We start from the raw sequence: 18813 nt of genomic DNA, 5'->3' as shown, positions 1-18813 counted from the left end.
TTTTATTGGAAAAAATTATGAGCATTCCATCCCAAGCTAAGTTACTTAAACCATTTCACAGATAGAAAAATATAGCAAGTTTACATAGGTGAAGGGCTACAATTTGAAAGTAAATAAATATAGTTTGTACATAAAAGGCAATGTTACAATATCTCGTGAAGGAAGAAGAGCAGATTTGAAATTGGGTGGTGAGGAGTGGAGGAGGGTGAGGTTGTCATTTTTGGGAAATCATTGGAGAGTCATGTGGTTCACAATGAAGCAGAAAACTTTTTGGAGCTCATGGCTATCCTACACTTAAACTGCACTTACAAATAAAGTTACAGTACAGAACAACACCTTCAGAGAAAAATAAAGGATAAACTTCAGAGAGCCTTAAAACAGGTGGAAAGAGCTCATACACATAGCCGACTGAAGGGTCACAGAAAGATGTTACTCACTCCTCTCTCTCCCACACCAGAAGGCCACCATCGTCAGGCTTTCCAAGAGGTTCTCCGAAGTTTAATGTTAGTTGCTGAGCTCTGAGAGTCCCCAAATCCCTCTTTCCTTTAGTTTTGCTGGCTCACGGGAGGAAGTTCACAGCCCATGGTTGTATGCCATCTTGAATGAGGAAGCATGCATTCTTCCATACGTGTGGTTTATGATGTCCAAAGCCTTCATAGCTTACTTTTTGCAACTGTAAAGTCCAAGTTCTTCCAGTTCAGGAACCTTGAATGTGGCTTTGTGTATAGGTATTCCCTTGAAACACTGGGAGAGAAACATATTAATACATCAAAATATTAATCCACCATACACATAAATATATTTACACATATATTGATAACTACCATGTGTATAGTTTCGAGGGAGAAAAAAGACTATATACCACCATTGAAGGTTTTCCCCTGTTTCAGCTTGTGCTTTTCTTCCTTAAAAATCTTCATTTAGTCTATCAAGTGTGAAGGACAGGGGTTTCTCTCTGCATTTTATTGATAGGAAAACATGGGCAGAAAAAATAATGCTATTAAAGTGGCTTTCCCAAAATGCCAAAGACTGTGAATACAAAGACTATTCCAACCAGCCTTTTTATCTTCCTTTGCAGAGAACTGTTGATTACTCACATTGTTTCCTGTGGGAGAAATTCTTACTTCTTTCTAATCTTCAAAAATCCTAGCCTCACATTTTACAACTGAATATAATTTTAAACATGCCAAATCTGGATTTAGTCAGAACTGCAAATACGTAACTCAAAATAACTGACAGAATTAAAGCAGATGGTGATAGCAAACAACAATGGAGTTTCATTCACTTATTCGTTCCTTTGGTGATGTAACAAACATTGACCGGATGCTTCCATTTACTGAGTGCAAACATTTATTGGGTGCTTAGGCCTCTGTGAGATGCCAGAGATATAAAAGGAAAGAAGACATAAACATTGCTCTCAAAGGGTGCTGTCTAGTGGGGTAGACAGACACGTAAACAAATAATTGTAGTGCAACGCCAGGCAAGCTATAATAGAGATAAGAATTAAGTGCTATTCAGAATCCCAGAGCGATTAACACTGTCTGGGGGAAACATAGACTGGAGCAGGGATTCTAAAGACAACGCAAGCTTCGGCGCTGGTTCTCACAGGTTAGAAACGGAAAGACCAAAGCCAAGACGAAGCAGCGCTACATGGTTAAAAACAAAACAGAGTGGCTAAAACTAAGACACCCTCCAAACAGCTGCAGGAGAAAATGTGCTTTTGACTGTAATCACTAAATGGCATTCCCAGCAAGTCTTTTAAAAACCCTGAAAACCCGGCGGTAGGAGAAATAATGTGGAAATTATGTAGGTTTTTTTCTTTTAAAAAATAGCTGATTTATAATTTTCACTCTTTGGCAGGGCTCAGTTTATAAAGAGGAAGTGGAAGATTTTTAATATATTTCCTATGAAGAAAAGTCCTCAATTAGGTAGGATGAACCACAGTCTCTAGGGCACAGGGTGCTAATAAAGCTAAACAGCCATTCTCCAGGGGTTCATAAGCTCCCCCCACTTTTTAACTGTTCAGAATTTCCTCCCCAAGCACCCTTCTGTGATGAAAACACCCAGTGCTGGCCTTGACTCAGAGGAAGTGCTTTTGACTGTGGTGGTCCTGTAATAAATCAGCTCTTTTGGAGAGAAACTTGAGGGAGTAAAATCTACAACTCACATTATCAGTCTGGGGTTGAGTCCTTGCGAACAGCAGAGGCAGCAAACTTCAAACTTTATCAAGATTGTGGTGCTCATTAAGGAAGTGAAATTGAGCCAGATTTGAAGGAAAGCACTGTAGTAATTACAGAGTTATGAAGATTTAAAAGCTATGCGCCTGGGCATGCAGAGCGCAACGTGTTTCCTTTGGGTTCAGAGACACCGCAATTACAGGGCTTAAGGGTAGCAAAGCACCGAATTAGAACTCCCCATTAGTTTGATTAATCACTGATGTAAGTGCAGGCACTAGAAATGGCTCAGTCTCATTTGTGTCTCTTCCTGGCTCCCCTCCCCCTTTCTCTCCTTCTATTTCCTTTACAAAATCAGGGGGCCTGGGAGGAATACAAACTGTATATTAATGATAAGAAATTGCATACAAGAAAGTAAAAACTTCACGAAGCTTAATGACTTCTCTATATCAGTGTTGGCTTTGCCAAGAGTTGTACAATATAACATGTTCTTTCCTCTTCCTAGGCTGTTAAATGTTAATGGTACAACAATGACATGTTAGTAAATCTAATAAGAAAACCAGAGAATAACATATTTTATGTGGGTGTATAACAAGTTAACATCACCGTAAGACGCTCACTTGGATAATAATATATGATATTGCATTAGACAAGCTGTAACAAACAACAAAAACAATATCTGGCCAATTAGCAATACTAGGTGAGAGTCTTATTCTTTGGAAGGAACTGTTATACCCTTCTGATGAACTTAGCTAACAAATCTACTTGCAGAAATGGTGTCTTACCCTCTTGGGGCCAGGATATTTGACTCAGTGCCTCCTCATCAATACAACCAAAATTACAGCCAATTTTATGAATGGGGAACACAAAGGCACAAAAATATCAACACACCACTTCAAACCCAGCATGATCAAACACTCAGAGAAAGAACTCCTCTGTAAATGGAAATTCAGAACTCTTGGAGCAAAGGCACTTTAATAGAAAGGCCAACCCTTAAATTGTGCACCCAGATGACCCTTAATGGGAAAGGTGATTTTGTCACCAGGAGATTTGTAACTAAAAAATGTCACTAAAATGTACTTATGTGGTCCTTTTCATATCTGTGCATGAACTACAGGACTCCTGGGATCAAATCTGAGACAACCAACCAGCCACGCCTCTTAAATTATTTTTTCGGAGGTGTTTTCTTTCTCCACTTCAATTGTAAAGATCCAGGAATAACAGCCCAGTGCACAAAGTAGTCATTTTTATTTCTCATCCTGTCTCGATGGCCTCATAATGGGTTCAATAAGAGTCTGGAAATAATAAAACCTTCTCCATGGAGAAACTCAAGACTTGCTATAAAGCACAATAGCAGCTAGGAGTCTCCTATAGTAACGACAACACTAGCAGAAACATTGCAGGAGTCTGAATTTCCTACTGTAGAGAAAAAGAATTTAAAAGGTGACCATCCTACACACTCACTAGTGTACAGATGGAATGCCAGGCTACTAGGATGAAAATAAACAGTGGTACAAGAATTTTGTTAAAAAAAGGGCTGTAGGCAAGTGCCTTAGTTACAGCTTCATTTTGATCTGTTTTGAAACACGTTTAAAGTATTTCCTGCCTACTGACTTTGGGGACAACTTCACCTCTGGTTGCTAAGAAAGTCATAATAAAAGGATAGAGAAGCAGAAAAAGAAGAAAGAAGGGATTTTGAGTTTTTAAAATTATTTTCTATTTTTATTTGAATGTTGCCTTCTTTGCTGTTGGGTATTTGTATTCACACACCCATAGGCCTGGTGTAGTTTTGCTACAGTGGCAGACACCCGTTATCCCCTTCTTCCTTCCTAACACAATCCCAATTTTGTCCTGTGTGGCCATGTCACCAGCCAATCTGCTAATAGTCCCAGAGTCCCTTGCATTCAGGATTGGCCAGATGACACAGTTCTGGACAAGGACATCTACATGGAAATCTGCTAGAGATTTTTGGAAATGTTTCTGTTTTCCTGATACAGGGGCTGCTGCTTCCTGCTCCTTCCCTTTTCCTCTCCCCCCACCCCCCCCACACACACCAGAATGGAATCCAGACTGAGATGGAAGGGCCATCCTGTGACCGTGTCATACATGAGGATAAAAGTCACATGCAAAGGATGGTAAAGCTAAAGGAGAGAAAGCTCTTGGATTATAAATGATAAAGCCAAGTGTCCTCCCATACCTGGATTTGCCCCACTCCAGATTTCTTGTATTTGTGAGAAAAATGCCCCTATTTGGGTCGGCCACTGTACAAGCAGTCAGATGTGGTTCTGACTGGCAGGAGTACCAATTCCCTACAAAGCAATGCTACAAAACTCAGGAGATGAGGGCTCTGGATCTGTCTCATTCATTCATTCCATAGATGTTATCTGACAAATACCTACTATGTGTCTGTGACTATTCTAGGAACCAAGGAATCATCTGCAAACTAATGAGATCAAGACCTGCCCTTATGGAGCTTAACTTCCAATTAGGGAGAGACAATTAGGGAGAGACAGGCACTCAATATTAAACATTCATTTGTTCCACAACAAACAGTTTATGTATTCAGGAGCTGCTTCTACTGGGTTTATATACTTAAAATAATAAAAAGAAATTATGTCTGTAGCAGATGATGGTTGATTCCCCTTCCAGATTCCTTTCACCCAGCCAGCACACTCAGCCTCCATGGCTGTGGACGTTAACTGCTCACAGGTGCACCCTGCTCTGGAGGATTTCCTGTATCTCAGAGGGTCCCTCCTGGAAGATTATATCCCCCCAAGAAGGGAAGCCCATGGCCAATGACTCAATGGTAGGGTGTAAAACAAACCCTGTGCTGGTACTCACACTCCAGCACTCTCTATGGCATCAGGCTGAGGCTGGCCTTCTCCTGAATCCACATCTTTGCTTAGATCCTTCCCCTGCCACCTCTGCTTCCTTCATACTTCACAGGTTTCTCCTGGGAGCATTATCTTACTAAATCATCTGCACTGAAAATTCCCCACCTCAGGTTCTGCTCCTAGGATCCTGATCTAAGGCAGTGTCTGTTGCCATTTTTCTTTAATTAATAAGGAATAGAATTTGTTGCATTTCTCCTTTGGAACAAACCATCAGAAAACATTCCCATTTGAATTAAGGTTAGTAGAAATTAGAGGGGCTTGCTTATAACTCACACAATATATCATCACCCAACTAAACATAGCTAGCCACCATGTTGGTTCTGACCAGTGTAACATGCTAATAGTTTTAACTACTAATCATAATTTGGCCTTCAATTGGCCAGTGCATAAGATAAGATGCATAAGCGTTCTTAATATTGAGGCACAAGTTAATGTGAAGCATAAAAACAGGAATAATTATGATAATCTCCTCTAGATCAGTATTCAACTTATCAAAATCTTATGTACTCGTCAGGATGTTTCTGGTACCTCAATAATTAATGTTAAATTTAGAAAGTATAGTGATAATTTTACCATTTTGCATTTGCACTAAATAAAAACTATTCACACTGTGATTTGTTATGCTCATAGAAAATAGCATTAAAACTTTTATCCTACATTATCATTTTTAAAAACCTTCAAATGTGTCATATACAAAAAGTACAATATAAATTATTAACATCATGTCACGAAAATAGTTTTTGTCTATTTTGATGTCTGAACATAGATTTAAATTTCTACTGAATTTTGATGTACGTTCAGTCCCAGAACCACATACAAAATAATATGTCGATTTAATTTGTTGACAGTCTAGTTTTTATTATATAAGAAATTTAAGGCCAATAAATAATATCATTTGTTAAATAGGAAAATATTAAAATTTGTCTTTATAGATTATGAATAGTAGTAAAAAATTACATTGTGTTTCCTAGTAAGCTTTAATTACTTGTTTAATCCATTATTAACCTAAAATTAAACAGTATTTGCTTAAAATTGGGTTTTTAAATTATTTACCATACAAAAAGAAGAAAATGATCTTTTAATATTTCAAGGAACTGGAAAGATGGCATTACTTTCAAAGGGATTCAAGCGTTCATAAAATGGAAATGCTGAGATAGCTGATTTTTGAAATCACATATGATCTGAGTAACTATGCTTGTTCTGCCATAAGCTCAATTTGCAGCTGTAGCATGCCTTGGAAACTTAATCTTTTATCATATTAGTAGATAATTAGATAACAGTTCTTAAGTATTCAGAAGTAGAACATTGCCCCAGTCTTCCCTACTCTTTCATTGCACAGCCCTAAGGTGACCACTTTTGGCAAAGACTACCTTGTTAGTGTCCCATAACCTATGAAACCTTCCTCTGCCCTAGGACCTGTCTCCTTATACTGTAATTTTTTCTAAACAGGAAGAATTGGGCTTAACCCAGGGGAAAAAATGTGATAAGATATGAAATAAACAAATGATACAAGTCTCTTGACTGTAGAAACCCTGAATTGAGTTTATGGACTCTCTAGTCCTAGAGATCTTTTACAATGACCTGTCTCCAAATTCAACATCTTGGTGTTTAAGCATTCAAATACCTAGAGGGAAGGAACTGACCTAAATGACCCTTCTGATTTCAAGATTGCATGTTTCCAACCACTGACATTTTCAATATTAATCCATGCTGAATTCTTGCATGCTGGTTTATTGTTTTTAATGTTAAAACACATGAAATATACACTGCAGATTATGTTCACACCAGAGGAATAAAGCAATGTGTAAAATGAAGGTAACATGAGAGAACTGTTAGACTTGGGAGGTAAGAAAAGCTACTGAAATTGAGTTTCCATTTGGGCCAATTCCATCAGCTTTACAATAACTATGGCTTGGTTTTTCCACCCAAAACAGGATTCCATCTTAGTAAAGCCCTGGAATTGGTATAACCTTTCTTCCTCCTTAGACTTGTTCTCCTATGTATGCCACTTGAATGGCTAAAACCTAGAACAAATTGACAGGCTAGTCCATGCATCTTCATAGCTCTGCAAAATCCCTCTGGGCAATTCTTTATAAATAGAAGTATTGGCCATGTAAACATAGTATTTTAATTAAACATTGTATTGAGTCATAATACCTAACTTAAGTACTTTATATATTAACGTCAGTGTCTATTTATTATATATGTTACAAATAGACAAAATCTAATTCTGTGCTATTGGACAGTGGTTTACTTTGCTATTCCCTCATATTTTAAGAAACCCAGTAATGTATTTAAGAAACTGTCATTGTAAGGAGTTCTAATTGCACGACATTGGCCCTCTGTGGTTAGGGTAACACCCCAAGGATGGAGCAGGGGCTCAAAATTGGGAACTCTGAGAACAGCATTCTCTCCCAGTGATTTCAATGACTTAAAGCAGTCCTTGGGCAAATCACCCATCCTTTCTTTTCTCACTTCTCTTTCAAGTCATAATTCCCAGCTTCACATATGGCAGTTCTGAAAACAAGCCTCAAGCAAAGGGGTTGGCGATTCTGGGATAATATGAACCACCAAGTACCGCTGCTATCCAACATGATGTTTTTCTGGGAGAAAACAACTCCTCCGACCTATTACCCATCATTGCCTAAAAGGGTTTCCTTGGTAAACACAGCTGGAGATTTGCCCATTTTAAATGACGCAAACAAAAAATCCACCTCAAATCTCTGGAGTTACTCTTCTGTGGTCTAAGAGGATTATTAGGCAATAGCGTCCCAGTAACCAGTCTCGAATACATTCTTATTACCTATTTTCTTCTAGTGCCTACAACCACCTTACAAAACAATTTCTCTGCCCTCAGGGTTCACTTTTGGAGATTAACACATGTTGGTTCTTACCAGGGTATGGCCCCAACCCAACATGATGACGCACTCTCTTTCTCCCACAAGCTACCACTATTTGAGGGCATTCAATGTTCAATTCACTCAGTGAGGTTTTTAATTTTTCTCAAACTTTTTCTATTAGATGCAGTATGAGGACTGTGGGGTTACCTTGGCCCTACTTCATGATTTATTATGGTTCTCAACCTTGGCTGAACATCAGAACCAACTGGCAAGCTTTAAGAAATATTTACACCTAGACCCCCCCAAGAAATTCTACTTTAATTGGTCTAGAGTACAGCCTGGGCATCAGGAATTTTTTTAACTCCCCAGGTGTTTCTAATGTACTCCAGTTGATTTAAGTGCTGCCACTAATTAGCTACATGGCCTTGAGCAAAAGAAACACTCATTTATCCAACAGGTATTCTTCGACAGCTTCCTGTATACAAGACAGTGCTAGGGGCTTTATCTCCCAGCCTCTGCGATAAGTGAATTGGACTCAACAATTCATTCATTCAGCAAGTAAGTATTGAACGCCTATTACCTACCAGGCACTGTGCCAGGCACAAGGGATACAGAAGTGAACCAGATGGACAAAATTCCTGCCCTCATAGGCTTGCAGTTTAGTTGGGGAAGGCATGACCACATACAAGTAGTGAAAAAGTGAACAGCAATGGCAGATAAAGGATGGGAAGGATGACGGGATGAACGGACTGGCAGCCACCATGCCGGCAATGGTGGGAGTGGTGGAAGTGGGAGGAATGGAAAGAGGCAGATAAGTTCCAGAAACAGTCAAGGAGTTAACATCACCAGAACTTGGTAATGTATGTGATATAAGGGCTAGAGCATGAAATGAGAAAAGGCCAATTCTTAGGTCCCCAGATTGATGGGCCATTCACTAGGGCAAAGAATGTGGGAAAAGAATCTCAGCCACCCCAGGAAGTTGTGAGGGTCTAGAGCTTAAGATATATGGAACTGGAGGAATGAAACCAAACCCACTCCATCAGGCAGAGGAGGGACCTTAACTAAGAAATGCAATATCTCATATAGTTGGCCATCTCTCCACCTGGACTGGGTCTTTGCATAGAGAAAGGGGTGGCCATTAAAGAGTCCATTCTCAAAGAGCCGAGACTGAGCAACTTGAATGGGAAAAATGAATAGACAAACCAACTGCTATCATATAATGATGTGAAGTACCAAGTTCACTGTGGAAGAGGGGCCTTGCAAAATGTGGAAGCACTTAGGGAAAGAATTCTTTCTCCATCTGGGTGTAGACTATGTTGACCCTGAGAATCAATATTTGTCCTTGGGAGATCTCTGCAAGTGTGTGTGTGTGTGTGTGTGTCTGTGTGTGTACACACGCGTGTGTGTGTGTGAGAGAGAGAGAGAGAGAGAGAGAGCGCTGCCCACAGCTACTGTCAAGACAAGCTGAAGAGTAAAGACATGCATCTGTCCCTCACCTTAGCGTGCAGGTCTTGAGGGAGAGAGAACAGATATATACCACCCAGGGGACAGGGCAGAGGTCCTCCCATTGACTAACTCGCACTGGAGGAGGGGTCCTGCTGGGGGAAGAGGGATGCATCCTGGGGGTGAGAATGGTCCCAGTGGATGAACATTTCCAAAAGGGGAGAGGCAGAGGTGGAAGAAGCAAGGGCTTCCACAGAGAGAGCTGACCTGAGGTGGAGGTGGAGAGCCAGGGCCAGGACATGAACTGGGGTGTGCTTCTAAGAGTCCCCCTGTGACAGCTAAACACCTCAAAGGGTCCTGCGATTTTTCATCCTTCCCTTCACAGGCAGTTTTCCCTTTGATGCTACTCAAACCTTCCTCACAGACTGACAGACCCGCATCACAATCTGGCTGTGTCGGGAAGGAAAGTGAGAGCTGGGACTCGGCAATCATCACTACACCCCCCTCCGCCCCCACCCCGCAAAACTCCCAGACATACCGAAGTGCAGGCCCTCTAAGGGCTCCAGACCTCCACCCACAGTGAAGTTCTTTGCACCCCCTGGTGGAACCGGAAGTAACACGTGACTCAGGGAAGCCAAGAGACCCCAGTGGACAACTTGGGAATGGATCGGGATTCAACGTGACCTTTTCTCAAATACCGTGCGGAAGCCAGCCCTTAAGAGTGAGACGGAAACTTCCATTTGGTTTACTGACGCAAAAAGCCAGGCAGAGCGCCTGGTTCAGAGTTGGCATTCAGTAATTGGTAGCCATTATAATGATTATAATTATGATTATTATGATTATTGAGATGCAGTTGCTGTAGAGCTTACTGTGGCCTTAGATGATCTGGGAATGATTCACAGAGGAAGAAGTCCTGTAGGCTCAGGACAAGTACATTGTAATGTGGAGGGCTTGAGCCGTGATAAAAAAATCCAGCTCCATTTTTTTTTTCAATCACTGCTCTAGTCAAGGGATACCAGCTCCAAATCAATCCCCATCCTTTAACCCCAGCAACTGAAGCTCATGCACAACACGTTGAGATCATAAGTCTGAAGATTTCTGAGAGGCCGTACTTCTTGCTCCAGAAAGACTCATCCCTGCCACTGTGCCCCTTTGATCTGTTTCTCTAAGGGTCAGCAGATGCCTCAGAAGGCTAGCTGTGCTTCTTGCTAGAGGCCTAAGGAGGCCAGAAGATGCTGCAGGAAGTGAGAGAAAAATCAGAGCAAAGTAGGATGACAGGGTAGGGTGGGGACGGAGAACAGGTGAAGATAGAGCCAGTTGGGATCTTAACAGGAAACCAATTAATGATTTGAAGAGCATTCTTTTTCTTCGAAGGATATATTCTTTATTCTGATTGTGATTACGATTTCATGAGTGTACACGTATAAGTGTACAATTAATTTCTTATATATGTGCACTTTATTGAATAGCAATTATATTTCAATAAGGCTTTCTTGGAAAAGCTGTAAACAAATAATGAACTCTGCTTTTTTATTGTACTAACTTATTTTTTTTATTATACTTTAAGTTCTAGGGTACATATGCACAACACGCAGGTTTGTTACATATGTATACATGTGCCACGTTGGTGTTCTTTTACTGAGGGACTAATTACACAATGGCAGCAAGTGGGCACAATGCAAGGACTCAGGACTTAGCAGCAGAGCTGTTACCACCCCTAGGCCCAAAGGAAGGGTGGTTACCAGAAGGAGAGAGTAATGTAGGCAGGCTTTCTTGAAAGAAGCAGTGACCTTAGGGCAGGGGACAGAATCGGCCCAAAGATGGAACTGAGCAGAATAAATACCTAAATCTCACTGTCCTCCCACCCCCAACCCACCAAATCTACTTCTGATGCTCTCCCCGGTTCACACTCATCTGGAAGTCTGTGGACTAGAGAATTCTGTTGATGTAATCCATGTAAATGAAGCTCATGGGCCACAGAGCAAGGTGGAGAAGAACAAATAGAAAATCCCTGGCACAGATTGGGTTGTTGGGTTTCTTTTTCTTTTCTTTTTTTTTTTTTTTCTTCTTTTTGGTCAAGAAGATAAGACAACAGGCCCATCAGCAGCAGGATAAGTGAAATATAACTAGCCCAAAAACGGTGATGAGTTTATGTTCACCATCCAAACCCTCTCTTTTCCCCTGGGAAAAAAGGCAAGCCTCATTTTGGAAACAGTGATGTCCGGGAGCAGGAGTAGGAAGAGAAAACCCTAGAAAAGAAAACAACGATTTGGCAGTAAGAGAATAGCAAGGAGTAGAAAGTGACTATACAAAGTGTAGGTAGCTCCTTAATAAAGGGCTCCAGCCTGGAAATCTAGGAGTCCAGTGAGGGGCAGGGAATGAGGTCCAGATGAGATACCACATTTGCCATCATAGTCCAGGATACCACTTTCTTTTCTTTTTACCCATCCTCCTCCTGGAAGTCATACAAACCTTTCCCTAACACGGCTGTGTGTGTGTGTGTTTTCACTTGCCACTAAATGATCAGTATTCAACGAAATGCTTCTATTTTGGGGGCATTAACATCTCTAAAACAAGACGCAGAAAAGCAGAGGGAGGCAGCTAGGGGCTGCATTTAATCTTCTCTAATATCGCACTGTGAAGGAAACTGGGGAATGAAAACATAGTCATTTAGAAAATGGTTGATGAGTCACTGATTGGCACAGAGTAGAGAAAAAGAGAAGTCATTATTCATTCAGAGTATGCCTGGTCTTTAAAAATAGGCTCATCACTCTGCTGGAGGGGGTGTCTGGGCTTTAGAGATTGAGGGGCATGGGCAGGGGCAAAGGCAGGGACAGAAACTGCCCAAGGCAGTCAGGGCCCCCTCCTCCATCTAGATGTATCTCAGCCCTTGGAAACCCTCCAGCTCTAAGAAGCAGAGAGACATCTTAATGCACCTTGTTCTTCCTGTAGCTCTTTCTTGAGACTTTAGTAATACTTTTTGGGAAACTTCAGCTTCAAGGGAACCAGGCCAAGTAGAAGAGACGGTACTTTTTGTGACCATGTTTTTGCCAACAAATGCAACACTTCATTACTTGCAGAATTCCTTTGCTAGGTCCTGGACTACCCAGGTCTCCCTGCTTTTGACCCCTTGTCGTTTATTGGCTCTTCTATAATTTCACTGATGGAGGTGGAGGGGATTTAGAATCTATCACATGAGAACATGGTGAAATATTTACTGGAGGGGGAAAATTAAAGGCCTGGGTAAGCGAAAGTTTAAAGGTTGCCTGGAAATTTTGTTTTTGCATGTATTATGGGAAAACAAAACAAAATAAAAACTCTGCCTAGTAAGGATTTTGCCTTTGCCTAATAGTTTTTGGGACTTAACATACATATCTGGCCAACGGGTGAGGGCTTGAACTGAAAAGAGTTTGATTGGTTTGCAATGGGAAGGGTCAAGAGTACGTAACTTCAAGGAAGAGAAAAGAAATGGAAAAGAAATGGGGCTTTCATCATAATGCAATAGTTGTGATGATGAAGTTATGATGAAAGGTGAGTGAAGAGGAATTTGGCTGAGTGCTATGAATGGAATTCCCTCTTCACATTTTGTGGATACTGCTGTAAACAATTTAAATAGGTTTTCAATTAATTTGGATTCTTAGAGCAGTGTATCTTCTGAATATGCACTAAGCGGAGGTGAACACTAGGGTGGCCCAGATTTATGCAGATTAGAAAGGTGGCCAGGCATGGTGGCTCATGTCTGTAATCCTAGCATTTTGGGAGGCCTAGGCAGGAGGATCGCCTAAGCCAAGGAGTTCGAGACCAACCTGGGCAACATAGTGAGACCTCGTCTCTACTAAAATTAAAAAAAATAACAACAACAACAAAAAAACAAATGTAAAGTACATCCCTTCCATGCATATGTGTGCATCACACACATACATACAACTCCTTTATGCTACATTTTGGTTTGTTACTTACTTACTTAGTTGTCTTTGCTCATACTAGGATAAACTTACCTACTCTAAGTAGGTACAGAAAAAGAAAAGTCTGATTCTGGAGCAGAAAAAAAGTAGAAAGATTTTCAAGGCCCAAATTAATCTCTGCCTTGAGTTCTATTCTGAAAGGGCAAGAACAGCTGAGACAGAATCTTCTAACTTTCGGTCCCTCCATTCTTTGAGAAACTACTAAGGTGCTGGAGGTAAAATAGTGACTCAATAGCCTGCATACCAGGGAAGGATGTTTCTATTTTATTGGGAAACTGCAACTACAGTTATTTCTCATATAACATTATTTTAAACGTTATTCTACACACAACATACAATTTTACTAATAGGCTCTTACATCCTTATTCTTCATCAGAGTAAATAGTATGTAATTTTTTTCACATCAGATGGGTAACGTGCCAACGTCGTAACAAGGTTTGAGGGAGGCACATCTCACACATGAGCATGAAAACCCAATCATCATGCTTATGAACCACAAAAAACTGTGTACTTGAATTTTATGTACACGTTTAGTTCCTCAAAATCCTGAACATGGAACATAGAGAGTAGAAGTATGGTTACCAGAGGCTGGAAAGGGTAGTGAGGGGTTGGGGGGGAGGTGGGGATGGTTACTGGGTACAAAAGAAAATAGAAAGAATGAATAAGGGCTGGGCGCGGTGGCTCACGCTTATAATCCCAGCACTTTGGGAGGCCGAGGCAGGCGGATCACGAGGTCAGGAGATCGAGACCACGGTAAAACCCCGTCTCTACTAAAAATACAAAAAAAATTAGCCGAGCGTGGTGGTGGGCGCCTGTTGTCCCAGCTACTCGGAGAGGCTGAGGCAGGAGAATGACGTGAACCCGGGAGGCGGAGCTTGCAGTGAGCCGAGATTGCGCCACTGCACTCCAGCCTGGGCGACAGAGCGAGACTCCGTCTCAAAAAAAAAAAAAAAAAAAAAAAAAGAATGAATAAGACCTACTATTGATAGCACAATAGGATGACTATAGTCAGTAATAACTTCTTTGCATATTTTTAAATAACGAAGAATGTAATTGGATTGTTTGTAACTCAAAGGATAAATGCTTGAGGGGATGGATACTCCATTCTCCATGATGTGCTCATTTTGCATTGCATGCCTGTATCAAAACATCTCATGTACCCCAGAAATATATACACCTACTATGTACCCACAAAAATCTTTAAAAATAATTTTAAAAAAATTTTTTAAATCTTGAACAAGACTTTTTAGGCATACACACTCTCCTTTTATTCAACCAAGATCTAACTCTTCTAGAAAGAATAATAAAACAATATAATAAAATAATTATACATCATAATCAAGCAGGGTTTATTCCAAAAATGTAAGGTCTCAGCTGACATTTAAAAGGCATTTGGTATTTGCAAACTATGCATCCGACAAAGGACTAGTATCCAGTATCTACAAGGAACTCAAACAAATCATCAAGAAAAAAACAAACAATCCTATCAAAAAGGTGGCAAAGGACATGAATAGACTTTTCTCAAAAGAAGTTATACAAACAGCCAAAAAACATATGAAAAAATGTTCAACATCACTAATCATCAGGGAAATGCAAATTAAAATCACAATGAGATACCACCTTACTCTTATAAGAATAGCCATTATTAAAAAGTCAGAAAACAATAGATGTTAGTGTGGAGGTGGTGAAAAGAAAATGCTTCTGCACTGCTGGTGGGAATGTAAATTAGTACAACCTCTATGGAAAACAATATGGAGATTGCTTAAAGAACTAAAAGTAGATCTACCATTTGATCCAGCTATCCTACTAGTGGGTGTCTATACAAAGAAAACGAAGTGATCAAACAAAAAAGGTACCTGCACACATACATTTATAGCAGCACAATTCACAATTGCAAAGATATGGAACCAACTCAAGTGCCCATGGACCAATGAGTGGATAAAGAAAATTATATATATGTATATATATATACATATATATAATTTTCTTTATATATATATAATTATATATATATAATTTTCTTTATATATATATATATATATATATAAAACCATGGAATACTACTCAGCCCTAAAAATGAATGAAACAACGTCTTTTGCAGCAACTTGGATGGAGCTGGAGGCCAATATTCTAAGTGAAGTAACTCAGGAATGTAAAACCAAAAATCGTATGTTCTCACTTATAAGTGGGAGCTAAGCCATGAGTACGCAAAGGCATACAGAATGATATAATGGGCCTTGGAGACTCAGAAGGGGGAGGTGAGGGATAAAAAATACTACATTTTGGGTACAATGTACACTACTCGAGTGACGGGTGCACTAAAATCTCAGAATTCACCACTATATAATTCATCCACATAACCAAAAACCTCTTGTACCCCAACAGCTATTGAAATAAAAAATAATTAGAAAGAAGAAAAAAAAGTATTTGGTAAAACACAATGCCCGTTCTGATAATAATTCTTCATCAACCAGAAATATAAAGACACTGCCTTAACAAGATATAAAATATCTTTCATAAGCCAATAGCCAACATCATGTTTAATGTTACTAAAAACATCAAACAACAAAAAGCTAGAAGCATTTCCACTGAAGTAAGGAAGAAACAAAGAATTCCAGATACCACCACTGTTGTTTCATTGTTGTTCAATATTGCCCTATAGGTTCTAGCTACTATGATAAGACATCATTAAACAGCAATAAGAGGAAAAACTTATCAGCATTCCCAGATGATGTGCTTGTTTGCCTGCAGAAACCAAAAGAATCTAATGGAAAATCAATGGGCCAAATAATCAAATTTATTAAGGTGGACCAGTTATTTTAAAAATACACAAAACTCACTTGTATCATGTTTTTCTATAAATTAGCAATATATGGTTAGAAAATGCATTGGGAAAACATCATGTTAGTAATAGTAACATACGTTTTTTAAAGTTAGCTTGAATATGCACAATGTGTTCCACTGCATGTTCATCTGCAACTTCCGGCAACAGAAATGACCACTGTCTTGAGTATTTACTATGTTCCAAGCTCTGAACTGAGACCAAACTTCCCAAAATGTAGTACATATGTGCACACTTTCCATTTTAATATTGATTTTACTGTATATTATAAGGAAAAAAACTAGCACATCCAACCTGTGATTTCATGGATATCATTGCTTAGGACGAGGTTTAAGAAGTCTCTTTTAGAAAGCAAATTTATTTCAGTTAATAAAAGGAAATTTTATTTTAAAAGGGAAATGGGCAAACATTAATCAAGGCAGTGTAGTGATAGGTTCCATTTGCCCCTCTGCACCCACTTCTGTCTGCCTCCTTCCCTCTGTCCTCTACCAGGAAGCTGACTGACATGGACCATATTATCAACTCCCTTCTGGCATTTTGCTGGGCTCAGCCAATGGGAAGCCCCAGCAGGAGATGGCAGGTAGGCAGAGAGTGAGGCTGAGGTACATGCTCGGTTCCCGCCTTCCTCTCCAGCTGGACTGTTGCAGGCTGACTGGGCCCTTCATTGATAGCCATGGTCCTGCAGCCTTCTCTAAACAGCTCCCCAGTCCTGTGTGTGTTTTCTCCTCTTGCCTCCTTCAGGCCTGGTGTGATAACAGCTCCCCGCAATTGCTAACCTTGGGTCCTGCACTGTCCCTCAGCTGGTTCCCTTGAGCCCTGCCCACACTTTTGTAACAGATCCCTTTCCTAAAGTTTCCTCAAAATTACCCTGACAGATATGGTAATATAGGAATGACTCAGGTCTGGGAAGACACACTGTGCTATTAAGTCATCATAACAACCTTTTAAGATGAGTATCATTATCCCCATTTGACTCAGGATGAAAGTGCAGCTTAGAGTCGAGGTAACTTAGCCGATGTCACTGAGCTATTAAATGGCAGGCCCAGATGGGCGGTCTGGGGTCTGCCTGTCTGCTGTCAAAGCTTCCTTAAGCTTGAACACTTCACCACACAGCCTCTCAGGTAAACACAAAACTGTGTCCCACCTTACTGCTAACCCATCACTTCCTTGTTGTAGTTCCTCCAAGTAAAATATAATAGTAACTCCGGCCAACTGTGACCTAACTCCTTGGGTTTCTTTTCAGGGCCAAATGTTTTAGAAGGCCTTGTTCTGAGGAATGGTTGGTTATGTATCCTTGCATTTAAAATCCCCTCAGCTACCAAGTGGTTTGGGGGTTCAGTGAGGAAAATGAGCCCTATACTAATCTTTAGTATCCTACAGAACTGACACTGCTGTAGTTAGTTATGTCCCACTTGAGGTGATAAAAATAAAGCACGATAATCCCACACCCATCCAAGAATGGCAGACTCCTGAAGTGATGCCAGCCCTTATTCACCCACAAGAGTTCTCATAACATTTAAGCCAACTAATAATAATGACTCATGTTGTTCTCTTTCCTTCCATGCATTTTAAAGGTTTCATAAACCACATTACACTTTATAAAATCATTCTTTACTGGGAGAGGACTTACACTTTACTCTCGAAATAGAGAGACGAGATCAGAAATTTTAAATAATTTGAAGTGCATTTCACTTTTTACTGAGAAACATTTGAGGGATCTTAACCTTTATTTAGTGTTTTCGTTTTTTCTTCCTCACTTGGATAACAACTAATTTCATAGATTCAAGTATTTAATACTTTCCAAGTACAAATTATCTTTTCAGTGTTTAATAACAATAAAATAGATTCAGGTCCCCACATAGTCCTTAGAAGGAAGTGTAGCATTGTAGATAAGAGCTTGAACTTTGGCATTAGCAGCCCTGAGACGGAGTCCCCAGTTGTGTTATCTTAGGCAAGTTTCTCAATCTCTCTGTGTCTCAGGTTCTTCATGTGTAAATGCATTGACTTCATAGGGTTATTGGGAGAATCCACGTAAAACTTTAAACATGAGGCTTAATACCAATTATTATTATTACTCTATGGAAGCTTCTGTGATAGGCACTGAGGAGGGTCAAAGATGAAAGAATCTCTGCATGCAGGTGGATTATAATTTCATAGAGAAAAAATGAGAATAAACAACTATAAAAAAGGTACAACTAATGGATGTTCCAACAGAAATACAGAGTGTCATAGCAACACAGAGGATGGAGAAATTATTTCCAGCTTTGTATTCCAGGGAAGGATGCATGACAGAGATTGCATTTACACTGACCCTGAAGATGGGTGGTGATTTTAACAGTTTGATTAGGGGGAAGGGAATCTTAGGCAGAGGAAACAATGGGAACAAAGGTTCAGAAGAAAGACCATCAGTGTTGTGCTCAGGGAAGAATGAACAATGATGCTTAGCTGAAGCACAGTATGCATTAGGGTTGAGGGAGACAAGGGGACTAGAAAGGTGGACAGCAGAAGACAAAGCATAAGATAGGCCGGAGGCGGATGGGCATGTGGGCACATAAGAAACTAAAGCCAAGAAGGAAAGGAGAACTGGAATAGTGTCAGCAATTCCGGGTCCTACTCCTGATTTGTATTAATTAGGCCATAGGACCTCCAGATTGA

General features: G+C 40.2%; 1 long non-coding RNA gene and 1 other non-coding gene across 3 annotated transcripts in view; both read right to left on the bottom strand.

The window, feature by feature from the left end:
- Positions 1–29: 29 nt before the first annotated feature.
- LOC129475734 (uncharacterized) overlaps positions 30–18813 on the bottom strand; it is a 167584-nt gene continuing 148800 nt past the window's right edge. For both annotated transcript variants that reach the window (XR_010119597.1, XR_008654850.2), the window contains one exon: positions 30–744. This is a non-coding gene — a long non-coding RNA (uncharacterized lncRNA). The remainder of the gene's footprint in view (positions 745–18813) is intronic.
- On the bottom strand, positions 13718–13821 carry LOC129476604 (small nucleolar RNA U13). The gene has a single exon (XR_008655028.1). It is a non-coding gene; the product is annotated as a small nucleolar RNA U13 (small nucleolar RNA).

This window comes from Symphalangus syndactylus, chromosome X, assembly GCF_028878055.3.
Source record: "Symphalangus syndactylus isolate Jambi chromosome X, NHGRI_mSymSyn1-v2.1_pri, whole genome shotgun sequence".
Classification (NCBI taxonomy): domain Eukaryota; kingdom Metazoa; phylum Chordata; class Mammalia; order Primates; family Hylobatidae; genus Symphalangus; species Symphalangus syndactylus.
The sequence above is the reverse complement of the archived record's forward strand: the minus strand, read 5'-3'. Positions and strand labels throughout refer to the sequence as shown.